This window comes from Bos grunniens, chromosome 11, assembly GCF_055505025.1.
Source record: "Bos grunniens cultivar Pamir isolate PY7600 chromosome 11, Bosgru_T2T1.0, whole genome shotgun sequence".
NCBI classification, from domain to species: Eukaryota; Metazoa; Chordata; class Mammalia; order Artiodactyla; family Bovidae; genus Bos; species Bos grunniens.
In genome coordinates this window covers 10,929,001-10,942,500 of record NC_141175.1, presented here as the reverse complement: position 1 = coordinate 10,942,500, position 13,500 = coordinate 10,929,001, and the positions used below count along the sequence as shown (strand labels likewise).

Sequence of the window (13,500 nt, the reverse complement as noted above, 5' to 3'; positions counted from 1 at the left end):
TACCCCTCCACTGTACATTCATCTAGCCGACTGTCCACTCATCCATCCCTTGACATTCCCCCACCCATCTCTGTTCCTTGTGGCCCTTCCAGCCTCCACGTGCAGGAGGAAGAACCGAGCGTGCAATCTTGACCCCGAGGCCCTGGAGCTGGGTGACCTTGGCTGGCTGTGTGGCTGAGCCTTCATAGCCTCACCCACCAAATGGGGGGAATGATGCCGATGGAGCAGAACTGTTGGCCACAATGCAACTGGATCCTGTGTGCAGATGGCGGGGCGCCCAGTAGGGATGTAAGGTGAACCCCATCCTCTTTGGCTTCTTTTGTCTGTATGCACTGCCTCTTCCTTCTCCCACTGTTGCCAGCTTCAAAGTGTCCTCTTATCTCACTGCTTTGAGGGTCCCTAGAGGCCAGGGGTTAGGGGTGAGCTTGGGATGAAAGAGGTCCTGAGTGCACACTCCCTGTCTGTCCCACCCCAATTTCCTTTTCACCCCAACACCCCCTGCTCCTCTGCAGGGCCGCTTGGGGTCTAGATGAAGTGTGTGGGTGGAGGTGGGGGTGATATGGGTGCATGCGGGCGCTGACTCCCGCCTGCTCAGCGGAGGGGGTGACCTCACCTGCTTGCCTGGGGAATTGCATAAAAATGTGCCCAAGCAAGGGATTCTGTGAAGCCAAGAGGGCTCGCTTTCAAAACAATTAGTGCTAACATCTGCCCAAGCACCCATGCTGGTTTTGTATAATTAAAACAAGGCTCCAGAATCCCACTGGACACTCTTTAAAAACTACTCATTTTCAGCATTATTTACAACGCGGGGGTGTTGGGAGGGAGATGCCTGACACCCTCACGGCAGCCCCCAAGGAGAGGCCTGGGTCTCTTCCACAGTTGCTGTCTTCTTGGTGGGGTGTGGGGGGTGGGCTCCAGACCCCAGACCCCCAGAGAGAGGCTGCAGGACTGGGGAGACCGGGGTGAGACCACCGACCCTCTGCCTTCTCTTCCCTGGGCCTTGCTGGCCATAGGGCTGAGATGGGGAGGGAAGGAGGGAGTGGGCAGGAGTGGGGTGTTCTGTGCTCCTGTTTTCTTAAGATTCCTTGAATCCCAGTAGCTGGAATGATTTATCAAAGCGCAGCTGGGAACTGCTGCAGAGGTGACAGTTCTCAAAGAAAAAAAAAAATGCAAAACTTAAACAATAATTAATAGCAAGTCACTGCATTAAGCCTTTTCAATGTAGAGAAAGCTTGAAATTGGGCAGGGGGCAGGATTAGCTGGACCAAGGCAGCAGAGGTCAGCTTCTAGGCTTCCCCTATGTGCATACCCAGGCAAACAAGCACCTTCATTTACTGTCAGATGCACGTGTCTCAAACACACGAGAGCATACAGATGCACAAAGGCAGTCCTGGGTGGCACACACCCAAAGACACACGTGTGCCATGCCATGCTTGTATATACACACAAGCATCTGCAAACAGGCACACACATCTGTGAACTTGAGCGTGCACTCCACGTGCCCAGGCATGGGCAGGCACACCTCCGAGGCCCACAGATAAATGCACTCCTATTTATCCATGCACAGGCGTGCACACACAGGCAGGCCCAGGTGGGGACTGTGGGCCGTGTTGGCCGAGGGTGCATCCTTACTCCACTCCTTGCATTCTCACAAGTTCCAGCACTCTAGGAGCTGAGGTCTCTGTGGGAGCCTTTATATTGTGGGCCCTGAGGCTTGGCTGCGTTGGGCTGTTCTCAGCCAGGAGGGGAGGTGGAGCGTCCTGAGCCTGAGGCTGGAGCTCAGTAATGCTCTGAGTTCTCGGGCCCCTGACTCCTCCACTTCACAGCTAAGAAGTCAGGTGTATCCCGCACAGCTCGCCCATGGTCATCGCCCCAGCTCTGAACTTCAGTGACCCTCCTGTGCCCCTTTCCCCACGGCCTGCCCTCCCCAACATGGGCTGCCAGCAGAGAAAATGGATATCTGCAGACCAATTAAATGAGGAAAAGAAGAGCTGACCACTCCCCATGGTTCTTTGGAATGGAAACCAAAGCTTCCGGTGGGCACCTTTCCATGGTGGGGCCATTTGGGCCCCAGGTTTCAAGCGGCAGCTATGCTTCCTCCAGGTGGGATGTTTGGGGGTGAGGAGCCATCCACTGAGGCAGGTGGTGGCCATTTGCTCTGAGAAATGGGTGCTTTTCGAGTGTGTGTGCTGCCCAGGCAGGCAGCCACCGGAGGGGAGCCAGGAGAACGGGAAGCTGGAGAATGTACAAGAACGGGAGTTACTTGGAGTGATAAGGAGTCTGGGTGATGAGAGTCCTCAACAAGTGTGACAAACGTGGCTCTTCCTGGCATTTGCAAAGTGCTTTCTCATTGGCTCTCCTGGGGTCGGTCGGCTCCCACCTCCACCTTAGCAAAGAGGGAGCCAAGTGGGGAGGGAAAATGCAGGCCTGGGGAGGCAGAGACACATACTTTGGAATCCTAGTCCTGTGTGACCTTGCACGATCCCTTGTCCTTTACTTCCCTAGTATTTTTCTCTGTAAAGTGGCAGCAATGGAGGCACCAAGCTCGAAGGACTGTTCTGAGGATTCAATCAGATGGTGCAGCGAAAGGACCCAGCACAGTGCCAGGCACAGAGAAACTCTGGGACTTGTTGGCTTCTGTGACAATAATAAGAATTATTGCTCTCTACTAGAGTACTTGACATTCACAACAACCCCATTTCACAAAAGAGGATTCTGAGGCTGAGGGGGTGCCATCTTTTGGGTGTTTGTTAAGCTCACTCCCTTTTGAGATCGGTCTCCTCAGTCCCTGAACTTCCCTAGTGGCTCAGTGGGAAAGAATCCACCTGCCAATGCAGGAGATGCGGGGTTCAATCCTTGGATTGGGAAGATCCTCTGAAGTAGGAAACTCCAGTATTCTTGCCTGGAGAATCCCGTGGACAGAGGAGCCTGGTGGGCTACAGTCCACGGGGTCACACAGACTCTTACATGACTGAGTGACTGAGCATGTACACGTGCTTCTGGGTCCCAGGGGTGGCCTGGGCAGTGATGGAGCCAGAGGACTCCTGAGTGTTGGCATCTGGAGCCAACCAGAGTCTCTTTGCAGGAACTGGAAGTTTGCATTTGAGTCACAGAATATGGCCGGCTTCTGTTGGGTGTCTGAGGGTAGGTAGGGTTAAGGCCAGGTGGCACGCAGAGAGAGGAGAATGAAGCAGAAAGCCCAAGTGAAGGCAGGGAGCAGGCTTGTTCTCTGAACCAGTGCCCGTCTGTTGAGGCCCTGCTGCCTCGTGGGGTCCGGCTGCCTGTCCCACCACCTTCAGGGTCCTGGCAATACCAGTCCCCCTTTCCCCATCCTCAGGGTGTAAGGGCTGTGTTCTTGTAACCAAGGGATACCTGAGCACAGCCATGGCGGTTCACACCTGCAGGCACAGCGCTGGGGGCCAGCAGTGACAAGACAGACCTGGTCCCGCCTTCTGAGCAGGGCGGCAGGATTTGAACACGTGTCCAATCCTTGAGTCATGGTTGATCCAAGCGCTGTGTGTAGTGAGACTGAACGAGCCTGGCCCTGGTCCCTGCCTTCTGAGCAGGGAGGCAGGATTTGAACACGTGTCCAATCCTTGAGTCATGGTTGATCCAAGCGGTGTGTGTAGTGAGACTGAACGAGCCTGGCCTGGTTGTGTGGGAGCTGGTCAGGGAAGGGCTCTCATGAGTCTCCTGGGGTGAGCTCTGGGCATGGACACAGCATTTGACCGGCTGCCAGTCAGTCAGCCAGGAAATGGCCCAGATGAAGTGGGGGACCCAGGATACCAGCTTCCTCCACCCTCTGAGGCTGCCAACACCCTGGGGCCGGAGAACAGAGCACTGCAGCATGAGGAAGCCTTGGTCCTTGGAAGGCTTGGTGAGGCCAAGGCTTAGACCAGGGGATGTCCTGTGCTCAATCTGAGTGCTTTACTGCTGATTCAGCGCCTGATTTAAACTAGGCGAGTACAAGCGTCACTGCCCACATGGCCTTGGTTTCGCTGGCCGAGTCCGTGGAGGATGAGGCTGTGTCAGTGGCGCAATCTGGTTGGAACACATGGCACAGGTTACCTCCCCAAGCCCGTGGGATGACGTAGGCTGGGGGTGTTGGAGTAGGAGAAGGGTTGACACCATCTCTGGCTTCAAATCTGAGAGAATTGTTACCATTACTACTCATAAGAGCTACCCTGTTTTGGGAACTTGCTACATAGCAGGCAGTGTGCTAAGAGCTCTGTGTACGTCAGGGGTTCCCAACCTCCGGATCTAATGCCTGATGATCTGAGGTGCAGCTAATGTAGTAATAATAGAAATGAAGAGCATAGTAAGTCTAACACACTTGAATCATCCTGAAACCATCCCTCAGCCAGGTCCATGGAAAAATTGTCTTCCTTGAAACTGGTCCCTGGTGCCAAAAGGGTTGGGGACCATGGCATATATGACCTCAGTGATGCCACCCAGCTACTCAATAAGATAGAAACTGGTAATATCCCCATTTTACAGATGAATAAACAGAGGCCCAAGTTTATTGTGATAGTTTGGGTGCTTATTCAGCAGATCTTTGATTCCACTCCCAGCATGGGTGAGGTGTATTTCCCTGACCTGTTGATGTTGAACTTGGCCATGTAACTCATTGTGGCCAGTGCAATGTTATGGATGTGACGTGAGCAGTGGTTTGAAGGTGCTGATTGGTTCCACTTGGCTCGTACTCTCCTGTCATTTCCATGGGAACATGCTCTGTGTAGACGCTGGTTTTAGAATGCAAAGAGACCCAGAGAGCAGGCTTGAATCTGACTCTCAGCCTGAAGCAGAGGCTCTTAGCCAAGCCCTGCTTTGACTGCCTAAACCACGGCCAACATGCAGACCCATGAGTGTGGCAATACACATGTATGACTGTAAGTTACTGCGTTTTGAAGTACTTTGTTATGCAGCATTTCTGTGGCCATAGCTGACCAATCCAGTTGCATGATCAGTAGTGACTGAGCTGAGATTTGATTTAAACCGAAGTGGTTCTGACCAGAAAATGTAAATTGAACCCTTATGCTCTGCAGTCTATCAAATCAGAAAACGTAGGTGAAGTTTTTGGCAGGGTGCAAGGCCCTTCATCAATAGTTATATGTAACAACATTAATATTTGTATTCTCATTATTGCCATCTGTAAAGAGCCAAGGAAACCCAAAGCATCATGGGCTGCTGGTAGGGCCGTTGTCCGCAGTACTGGAGGAAGGGCCCTAGGGGCACTATGGCTCCTATCTGGATTTTGGAGCACAGCCAGAGTTACGCGCTGGTGGCTGAGATGTCTGAGCGGTCTCCACCCGATTCAGTGTCCCCATGGGGATGAGGAGCAGGAGAGAAGCATGGGCTCAGGAGTCAGATCTTGGTTGCTGGCTTGCTGGCTGTACACTTGGGGCAGTTCCCTCTTTCTGAGCCTCAGTTTTCTCATCTGTTAAATAGGAGTGAAGGTCAAAGTTTCCTTGTAGGACTGTCATGAGGATCAAATGCGATTGTTACTGAGGAGGCTTAGCAACCAACCAACCAAAAACATACATACATACATACCTATGTACACAGACTAGGGAGCCAAGAGGACTTGTCCTTGGAGCCCATGTGCAGTGCTCCAGGGGTCACCCGGGCACTTTGGGAGAACGGGGGGCTGTGAGTGGTATAGGCTGGGGCTAGAGAGAATGGCCCTTCTGTGGCTGTTGTGGTGACTCTACCATGACCCTTGGGATGGTTTCCTTCAGGTCTGGGAGAGTTAGCCAGTGCCCCTGAATCTGGCCCTGGCAGGCAGAGACCTCCCCAGTACACACGCACCCCAATCCTGGTGCAGCCAACACAGCCTGGCCTGCCTGGCCTTCAGGGGTCACTTGAAGTGCCCGGTCCAGCCTGGCACCCAGGGTCCCCTGCTCACCCCAAACTCCTATGCCAGCACCTCAGACCTTTGCAGGGGATTAGCTGTGCCCCTGATTGGCATGCTTTTTCATATTTGAATAATAAAAAGAGCATCGTGGCCCCTGGCCTCCCTTCAATGTGCCGAGCGCCCTCCCTCAGCTCTTCTCCCAGCTCCCAGGTCTTAGTTTTAAGTGACTTCCTGTGGAAGTTGTCCCAGATCCCCGTAGACTAGCATACACCTCACAGTTCCCTGCCTTTCCTGCTATTCTCTTCCCTCCACATGCCTGTCTCTCTCCCCACCGCTGCCAATACTGCCTGTTCTTACTATAGTGGGAATGACTTACTCTTGTCTACAGCAGAGGCAAAGACAAGTGGGGGAGAAGAATGTTTCTCAGGCACCTGCTGCTGCCAGGCATTGCGCACACATGACCTCATTTTGTCCACACCAAAGGTTGGCTGTGAGAGGGATTATCCCCACTGAGTGGATGAGGAAACTGAGGCTTAGAGAGAGGAACCCAGGGCAGCCTGACACTGACATCTGGCCCCCCGACCCCTCTCACTCCTGGGTCCCCAGCACCCTGTGCCCTGAGGCCCGGCTCACCCCCTCTCTTAATTGTAATTCAACTACTTGTGATATTTTGGTACCAATTAATATTGATTTTACAATTGGTTTACGGAGATGTTGTTTTATTACTAATATATTTAATGTGCAAATCAATAAGAACACTTGCTTGGCCCTCTCCCTGGAAGGTAATAAAATCAAATATCTCAGGGGTAAAATGCTATCCGAGCCGTGAATGGCAAAGCAGATGCTTAATGTAATAGTTAAAGACGAGGCCGGGGGCTTGGCGAAGCCCATCTGCCCCCAGCCGGCTCTCAAGGCTGCCAGCGAGGGGCCCCCTGGGCTCTAGACCTGCTGGGGAGGCTGTGCTGTGGTTGTCTTGGGCTGTGATGCAGAGGCGGGGACTGAGGGGGACCGGCAGGGGCCCACTGTTTTGGGGGAGCTGCTGTGCATAGGCCTGCTCTCACTGCCTGTCCTTGTCTTCCCCTCCCTCCCCTCTCTCCTCCCTCTTTCCTTCCCCCCCTCAACCCCCGCTTCCTTTCTGTTTATTCACTCTTTCATTCACTTAGTTGTTCATCTGATCATTTGTTTGCTCTCATATGTTCCCCTCCATCCCTCCCTCCATCCAATGTTTCATTCATTTGTTCAGTGACTCTTTGGACTTCTGTTCGTTCCTTCATATATTTGTCTGTCATTTGATTGTTCATTCATTCATCCACTCTTGTATTTAGTCTTCAATTTGTTGGTTTGTTCCTTCACTGATTTGTTCAGTCACCCAGCAGCTATGAACGGAGCACTCACTCTGTGAGTGGCTGTTGCCGTGGTTGGGGTGGGCCTTTGGACCAGGTGCGTGGCCCCTGCCCACCTCCTGGAGTCACGGTCAGATAAGGGAGCTGGCTGCCTTTGTTCTGCTCCACCCCCCTTCCCTGTCTCCCGTGTCCAGTGGCAAAGGCTGGAGCAGAGGGACACTGAGGTGCCTTTGTCCCTTGGGGTCTTCCTATACTCAGCGTTTCCAGAGCACCCACCATGCCCATGTGGGAACTGTCCTCACCTCCTAACTAGGGAAAGAGGCCCAGAGACGTGAAGGCATGTACTCAAGCTCATACAAGTGTAGACATTAGAGCTGGGATCTGAATCTGGGTCTGTGTGACTCTGAAGTCTGTGCTTTCCCTGTCACTGAGGCAGGGTGGTTGGGGCACAGACCCTGGGGCCGGACCTGGGTTCTAATCTTGCTCCTGCCCCCACCAGTCTTGGTACCCTCCTCCGTGAGAGTGGGTCTAATCATGGCAGTGAGCTCTGACTTGTGAAGGGTGTGGAGCGGCGACCTACCAGGGTCGAATCTTCTGGATGTGGCTGTTGGCAATGAACAAGTCCCTTCTGAGACTCTGCTTGTTAGGAGGCTGTGGCATGCCTTCAGGTCAGGAGGAGTCTATGTACAGCCTTCTGGGACAGAACATGTCACAACTCCCCCTCTTCTGGGGTCCTCTAAAGCCCAGATCTACTTGGGTACAGGGATGGAGGTGGGCATGGGGGCAGGGAGCTGGAGCCCGGCTCCCCTGCTGTGATTTATGGGGGAGCTGGTAATGAAGCTGGCTGGCAGTAAATAATCAGACATGAAATCTTACCATTTAATTAACCAAAAATAAATGACCAAGGGCCCTCGGAAGAAGGGAGTCCTGGCCACTGTGGAGTCAGATGCTGCTGTGGGCTTGGCGTGGAACCATTCACTTGCTCTTCATTCATTCATTTGCATCATTCATTCCCATGGGCACAGCCTTTGCTGTTCCAATGGAATGTTATCATACCCATCTTGCAGACGGGAAGCTGAGGCCCAGAGAGAGGAATGGATTTGCTGAGAGTTCCAAGGGAGTCAGTAAGTGACCTGGGATTTGATCTTGTGGCTGCTGAACCCAGGGGTGCAGCCCACAGTCCACCTCCTTGTCTAGATCTGTCCTTCTGTCTAGATCCTTCTGTTGCCCTCCTTGCCCAGGAAGGCCTCCTGGGCTGCTGTTGCCCTAGGTGCCACCGAGTGACCCCAGATCTTGGGAAGCTGGGGCAGAGCTTGGTCCCAAGCCTTCCTTGCCTCTCTTCGACCTGCATGGGTGGAGAATTTTTTCAATTAAAGACAACACCAACCCATACCTCCAAGTGTAATTTCTATATAAATTTGCTCCCTTGGTGGGAAAAAAAAGAGTCATAGGGCGATGGGAGGACTGGCCCCAGGAGCAAACAGAAAAGTCTCAGTGAGTGAGTGTGTGTGTGTGTGTATTTGCGTGTGTGTGTGTGTGTGTGTGTGTGTGTGAAGGAGCTCTGCGAAGGGCCAGCTTTTGTTTTTCTTTCTTTGTTTCTTAGGGGTCAGCCCCTGACTTTCAGTCACTCCTCCCCAGCCTTCTGTATAATGGGTACATGCAGCTAATTAAATAGAGGGCGGAGAAGAAAGTGGGAACAGAGAGGAGAAGAAGCCAGGATACATGCCCTAGTGTCCTGATTTTGTTGTTCTGGCTTTTTTCTTTCTCTGTTTCTTTTTTGTTGTTTTTATCATTTCTTTGGGTATTTTTTTTTCAGTGCCTTGTTCTTAACTTGAAAGGTAGCTAACATTTTGGAGCCCTTTGCATGTACCAGAGAAGAGTTGCATGTAATGATCTCATTTGGTCTTCACAACAGCCCTGTAGAGTGAGTAGTCTTAGTATCTCCATTTTCCAGCTTAGGCTTGTAAGGCCCAGAGAGGGGCAGTGACATCCCCAAGGACACACAGCTCATTAAGTGGCCCACCTGGGACTGAAGTCATGTTTGTCTGAGCCCAAACCCATGTTCTTTGTCCGCTTTATTTGCTGTTTTCCTGTTTGTGAACTGGCAGGGTCAGGGCAGCCTTTGACCCTGGGAAATGGACAATTCCTGCAGGTTCAAGAAGAAGGGATAGTGTGAGTGGGAAAGAAGATGGGTCAGATGGAGAAGGTGGGGGCGCCCACTGTAGTCTGGCTTTGGCTGCACCAAAGCTTTGGTTGGGGGTGTGTTCTGTGTGAGACAATCTGGCTTTGTGCCATGACTCTACTGCCCACTTTCTTTGTGGCCCTGGACAAGTCCCCTCCCTTGGGTGAGGGATCACAGTGGGGCCCACCTTCCAAGGTTGGGGAGGGGATTACATGAGATCATTCAGGTCTGTGCTCAGCAGAACATGCCAGATGCACAATAAGTGCCAAGTAAACGAGAGCCAATATTGTTTCTCTAGTGTCAAGACTGTGAAGAAGGCTGAGCGCCGAAGAACGGATGCTTCTGAACTGTGGTGTGGGAGAAGACTCTTGAGAGTCCCCTGGACTGCAAGGAGATCCAACCAGTCCATTCTGAAGGAGATCAGCCCTGGGTGTTCATTGGAAGGACTGATGCTGAAGCTGAAACTCCAATATTTTGGCCACCTGATGCCAAGAGCTGACTCATTTGAAAAGACCCTGATGTTTGGAAAGATTGAAGGCAGAAGGAGAAGGGGATGACAGAAGATGAGATGGTTGGATGGCATCACCAACTCAATGGACATGAGTCTGAGTAATCTCCGGGAGTTGCTGATGGACAGGGAGGACTGGTGTGCTGCGGTCCCTGGAGTTGCAAAGAGTCGGACACAACTGAGTGACTGAACTGAACTGAGTATCAATATTCTACAGAAAGTAAAAGTGAAAGTCACTCAGTCATGTCCGACTCTTTGTGACCTCATGGACTATACAGTCCTTGAAATTCTCCAGGCCAGATTACTGGAGTGGGTAGCCTTTCCCTTCTCCAGGGGATCTTCCCAAGCCAGGGATCACACCCAGGTCTCCCACATTAATACAAAGTCTTTTTTTTTTTTGCAGGATTATTGTATGAATTTGGGCTTGTATGAATTGTATTGTATTGTATGAATCAGAGATAATATATTCAAAATGCCTAGACGATCACCTGGTATGCGCTGGGTGCTTCACAAACAGAGCTTATTTCTTTCTTGTAAAACATATATTTATTTAGGTGCATATACACACTGAACAAAGTCTGGGAGGAGAATTACCAAAATGCCAACAGCGATTCCCCTCTACCCCCAGGATTTCAGCTCATATTTTTCTTTTGTGTGATTTTTCTGTGTTTTCTGCATCTTTAGCCACAAGGAGATGTCGTTTTTGCACCTGGAAAACCAGAACCAACAGAAGCTGCTGTGGCCAGGCCAGCGGGGCCCTCCCCCACCCAGTGCCCCGGCAGAGAGTGCTCATCTTCCAGGAGAAGGGGACCCGGAGAGCTGCCCTGTCCTCCATGACTGAAGGCCCTGGACCCCTGGGCCCCTGGGTCTCAGCACTTTCAGTTCAGTTCACTGGTATTTCCAGCTCAGGCCCCTCGCCTCGGGCATCCACTGAGGGATGTCCAGGGTGGGTCTATGACCAGGAGACACTCCTCACGCTTCCTTAAAGCTGAGGACACCTCCAGGGCAGCCACCATGGTTCCAGCCCCCGCCCCCCCAACCTCAGGCACACCCTGGTTTCTTCCTTCCCACCCCAGTACGACCCTGCCCCTCCTTGCCAATTGGCATATGGAATGTGGAGACAATAGAAGCTGAGTGTAACCACTGTTTACAGAAAAAAAAATGGTACAAGATTTATTTATTGGAAGGTGACTGAGGAATATGAATTCTACACTCCATTTAAAATGCTTTTTATTTCTCTCAGCCTTGGGGCTCAGAGTACATCTAATTTCACCCACAGCTATAATTCTCTACCAAACAGTTCCTGCTGCTCCTCTGGGGTCCCCAGGATCCAAGTTAGTTTATGTCTGCCACTGCTGAGGCGCAGGCAGGGGCAGCGACGGCTACGTGCCAGTGCGCACGGGGCCCTCCCACCCGCGCCACCCCCCGGCCCTGAGGTGCAGGCCTCTGTGCCCAAGACGGGCTGGGCCCGACTGGGTCCACGCGGTGCCCGTGGCACTGGGCCCCGGGCCTTGGGTTGGCCTGAACGCGAGCAGGCGAGCCGCCCATATCTCACGCTGGACGTGTTGATTGCTCCAACCTCAGAGCTAACAGACAATTAGTTTGTTAGTATATTTATCCCGTGAACATTGGAGCCTGTGATTACAAATCCAATAGTGGGATTGTGGCAGCATTTGGAGCTAAATCTGTGCTCCAGGCCTGACGGTGTCAGCCATGGGGGTGGGGACAGCAGCTGGGGAAGGCGAGACATCTAGGTGGCCTTGTCTGCCTGTCCCCGTGGCTGTTTTTTTTTTTTTTTCAGTTGCTTGTCTGTCTAGATGTGTCTCAGCCAGCTTGTCTGTCTGGCCCCTTGCTGGCCTTCCTGCCTGGCACTCTGCCCTTCCCTGTATACCAGCCCCGGGGCTGCAGAAGCACCTTGGAAGATGCCACAGCTCAAGTTGCTGATGTTCTACCTGGAGAGACAGTGATACCCATGCTGGTGATCAGTGGGATTGGTGGGGAGAGCACCGTGGGGTCTCAGGGAGGAAAGTGCTATCTCTGCTGGAAGGTCAAGGAGGCCCCTGTGGGCGCTGGCCAGTAGCGGCTCCCTCTTTCTCTCCCTTGTCTTTTTCAGCATCTTTCCTCAGGGCTCCCCTATCTTGAACACAAAACCCCAGCCCCTCCCTAGGATACCCACCTCATCTCCCCACCATCATAGTGTTCTTCACTTGTGCAGATTTGTACCACTACCCTCAATCCCTTCTTTGGTGCCCAGTAGATCCAGTTGCCCCTGGAGATGCTGTAATGGACATTTGTCCTTCCCACCTCTCAGCCCCCTGGGTACCCCTGGACTCCCTTCCCTTTGTGACTTCTTGAGCTTTCCATGACCCAGCAGCCCCTGGACTGGGCTCCATCCCCTCTGAATGAGTCTCCCCAGCTCCCTTGGGTCCCTCTTGTTCATCTGGCTTCTTAACTGAAGCTGTCCCCTGGGGCCAGTTCTCTAGCCCCTGCCCTGCTGTCTCTCCTTACCTGTAGGAGCCCCTTCCTCCCATCAGAGCATCCACTGACCCAGCCTCGTCCCCCCAGCACCATAGAGATCCCCATATCTCTGCCTCAAGCCCCAAGCTCTCCCATAGACCTGGGTTTTCTAGGCTCTTCATCCCACTGTGGCCCTCAACTCTGGGTCCAGCCAGCCCCAACACCCCACTGACCATCAAGCAAGACCCTGGGGGTGGTTGGTCATCCTTTATGAGACCTTCTGCTTTGCCCCCAGCTAGGGAGTCATCCTGGAGAAGGCAATGGTACCCCACTCCAGTACTCTTGCCTGGAAAATCACATGGACGGAGGAGCCTAGTAGGCTGCAGTCCATGGGGTCGCTAAGAGTCGGACACGGCTGAGCGACTTCACTTTCACTTTTCACTTTCATGCATTGGAGAAGGAAATGGCAACCCACTCCAGTGTTCTTGCCTGGAGAATCCCAGGGACGGGGGAGCCTGGCGGGCTGCCATCTATGGGGTCGCACAGAGTTGGAAATGACTGAAGCGACTTAGCAGCAGCAGCAGGGAGTCACCCAGGCCTGTCAAGTTCTCTTCCAATGCTTCCACATCTGTTCTTTTCTCTTCCTGTCACTGTCTCAGTCAGCCACAGACACTTCTCCCTGGCTTGTCTTCAGCAGCCTCTCCGTTGGCCCCTCAGCCCAGGAGCATGCCCCGTAAGCCCTGGAATTATCCAGATATCCTGAACCTCAGAGGGGAACACAGGCAGATCTGTAAAATGGGGATAGTAACTCTCGCCTCTTAGGGAGGTTGGTAGGACTTAATGAGAGCTCAGTGATTTTTAGTGGCCAACATGTATTAAGCTTTTGCTGTGTGTCTAGAGCCCTGCTGGGCTTCCGTGATGGCTCAGCGATAATAAACCTGCCATATTGGAGACACAGGAGGTGGGGGATTCAATCCCTGGGTCAGGAAGATCCCCAGAGAAGGGAATGGCAACATACTCCAGTATTCTTGCCTGGGAAATCCCATGGACAGAGGAGCCTGGCAGGCTAGAGTCCATGGGGTTACAAAGAGCTGGATACAACTGAAGAGACTGAGCATGAGCACCCTGCCAGGAAATTTACCTGGTGGTCTTATTT

At 52.6% G+C, this 13,500-nt stretch overlaps 1 long non-coding RNA gene across 6 annotated transcripts in view; it reads left to right on the top strand.

Moving 5' to 3' along the window:
- The window catches only part of LOC147362529 (uncharacterized), a 115,246-nt gene that overhangs the window by 82,098 nt on the left and 19,648 nt on the right, over positions 1-13,500 (top strand). Inside the window, exons 5-6 of one of the 6 annotated variants that reach the window (XR_015135739.1) lie at positions 9,678-9,988; positions 10,572-11,239. The exons of 1 other annotated variant lie outside the window; for it this stretch is intronic. This is a non-coding gene — a long non-coding RNA (uncharacterized LOC147362529). Of the gene's footprint in view, positions 1-9,677; positions 9,989-10,571; positions 11,240-13,500 lie in introns of those variants that run through there. 4 more of the 6 variants (XR_015135737.1, XR_015135738.1, XR_015135735.1 and 1 more) reach the window with 4 other exon arrangements.